General features: G+C 31.4%; 1 long non-coding RNA gene across 1 annotated transcript; it reads left to right on the top strand.

The window, feature by feature from the left end:
• Positions 1-706: 706 nt before the first annotated feature.
• Positions 707-1,469, top strand: LOC113325098. Its single transcript, XR_003347976.1, has 2 exons — positions 707-1,043; positions 1,141-1,469. It is a non-coding gene; the product is annotated as an uncharacterized LOC113325098 (long non-coding RNA).
• Positions 1,470-2,828: the final 1,359 nt, after the last annotated feature.

Here is a 2,828-nt window from a genome sequence, read left to right as displayed (position 1 = left end):
GATCCTCCAATTGATGTTTGATACTTACATATGTTTGACTATATAAGACCATATTTTAACAAACTTTATAATATAAAATATCATATGTTTGACTGTATAAGACAATATCTTCCCAATTAATTTATAAATGTTTCTAAAGTGAGGGGTATAGTTATAAATTCGTTCATTAATTTTATTTTGTATAAATTCTTTAATAATTTTAATAATCTAAACAGATTTACTGAGTATGTTATTTGAAAAATGCACTAATCTCATCTTTGTTGTTACAGTCCGGTAGAAAATGTGTTAAAAGAATTGCAACAAAGAGGTTTTTGTCATGGAGAGGTTTGCCCAAAAAATGTCGTAATTGTGTGCAACGGTGCTGAAATTAAAGGGAGCCATCGATAGAAATGTTGAGTGGTGGAGGAATGGTAATTAATCTTAATTAATATAAATTAGTCAATAATTTAAAATTATATTATAATAAATATTCTTTATTTCAGATTTTATCGGCTATGGGAAGATTGTAAATTGTTTTCTATCGGAATTTCCAAATTATATCGAGGGATCAGATTTTGCTCGAAGATTTGATGGATCTGATAGGTATCATAACTCTCTCTAATCGCAATATATATGGCTAGACTTATTTCTCTATCTCCTACAAACTTTGGTTTGTTTATTCATCATTACTGATTACCTTGTGTTTTTTTCCCTCAAGAATCGGAAACAAAAAAATGTTGTTTGCATATTTCGAGGATCCTTTTAGTCTTAAAAAGCATCCAGATCGGTGGAATGGCGTAAGATCTGTGAACTTTTTCTGTAAACTTTATGATTATGTTGATTCTTATCACAAAAAAGAAAGAAAAATCAAGGCCTCAGATAAGCGGTTATACAACAGAATCAGTAATATCACCATAACCGACTGGAAAGCTGCTTTGCCACGTGAATGCAAGGCTGAAGCTATGGAACGTGTAAAGGATTACAGCTTTACTTGGTCAATTCATTTTCTTGGATTTATACGGCATTTTTGTCAACACAGCGCCACAAGTGATACCCTCATACATGTATTATTTCTTCTCTTTATATATTAAAATAAAATAAATTATTTGTTTTTTTGTTATTATTATTAGTGTTTCATTCAACAACAAAAATCCTTCGCAGAAACATTTCGGGGTGACCGGTGAGGGATACTACCAAACTTTTTGAGGATTGAATCAACAATTCCTCATTCAATGCTTCACAGCCGTAGAGGAAGAATTTGACGGAACCAGTGGTCTGGTCCATCACGACTTCTTTGATGACTATTTAATCGTTCCGAGTGCGGTGGTTGCAGATCGACTTTAATTTAATCGCATGCGAGGAAATGGAAACTGATAGTAGGAGTTTGCGGTTTCCATTTTTGTTGGTTTTTCTGTGTGCTCTCTTTGATTTCGTAACTCTTAAACTATTGTCTGATGATGAACTTAATTTTTTCGTGTGGTGTGATCGAATTTCTAAGCTTATCATATTAGTATATTATAGATTCAGTTGGACCTCTATGGACATTTATTTGGCCTTCAGGCTCCAGGATTTTAAACATGAAATTCTGGTCAGCTCAAGCGTTAGGTGATGGGCATATGATCGTGGAAGCAATAGAAATGTTTTTTATTTTTTTAACTTATCAAGGAAAAAAAAACATAAGAAGCGTTAGATGAAATTGAAGATGATCCTCCAATTGATGTTTGATACTTACATATGTTTGACTATATAAGACCATATTTTAACAAACTTTATAATATAAAAATATCATATGTTTGACTGTATAAGACAATATCTTCCCAATTAATTTATAAATGTTTCTAAAGTGAGGGGTATAGTTATAAATTCGTTCATTAATTTTATTTTGTATAAATTCTTTAATAATTTTAATAATCTAACAGATTTGACTGAGTATGTTATTTGAAAAATGCACTAATCTCATCTTTGTTGTTACAGTCCGGTAGAAAATGTGTTAAAAGAATTGCAACAAAGAGGTTTTTGTCATGGAGAGGTTTGCCCAAAAAATGTCGTAATTGTGTGCAACGGTGCTGAAATTAAAGGGAGCCATCGATAGAAATGTTGAGTGGTGGAGGAATGGTAATTAATCTTAATTAATATAAATTAGTCAATAATTTAAATTATATTATAATAAATATTCTTTATTTCAGATTTTATCGGCTATGGGAAGATTGTAAATTGTTTTCTATCGGAATTTCCAAATTATATCGAGGGATCAGATTTTGCTCGAAGATTTGATGGATCTGATAGGTATCATAACTCTCTCTAATCGCAATATATATGGCTAGACTTATTTCTCTATCTCCTACAAACTTTGGTTTGTTTATTCATCATTACTGATTACCTTGTGTTTTTTTCCCTCAAGAATCGGAAACAAAAAAATGTTGTTTGCATATTTCGAGGATCCTTTTAGTCTTAAAAAGCATCCAGATCGGTGGAATGGCGTAAGATCTGTGAACTTTTTCTGTAAACTTTATGATTATGTTGATTCTTATCACAAAAAAGAAAGAAAAATCAAGGCCTCAGATAAGCGGTTATACAACAGAATCAGTAATATCACCATAACCGACTGGAAAGCTGCTTTGCCACGTGAATGCAAGGCTGAAGCTATGGAACGTGTAAAGGATTACAGCTTTACTTGGTCAATTCATTTTCTTGGATTTATACGGCATTTTTGTCAACACAGCGCCACAAGTGATACCCTCATACATGTATTATTTCTTCTCTTTATATATTAAAATAAAATAAATTATTTGTTTTTTTGTTATTATTATTAGTGTTTCATTCAACAACAAAAATCCTTCGCAGAAACA

This window comes from Papaver somniferum, chromosome 1, assembly GCF_003573695.1.
Source record: "Papaver somniferum cultivar HN1 chromosome 1, ASM357369v1, whole genome shotgun sequence".
Lineage (NCBI taxonomy): Eukaryota > Viridiplantae > Streptophyta > Magnoliopsida > Ranunculales > Papaveraceae > Papaver > Papaver somniferum.
This window is presented reverse-complemented; position numbering and strand designations above follow the sequence as displayed.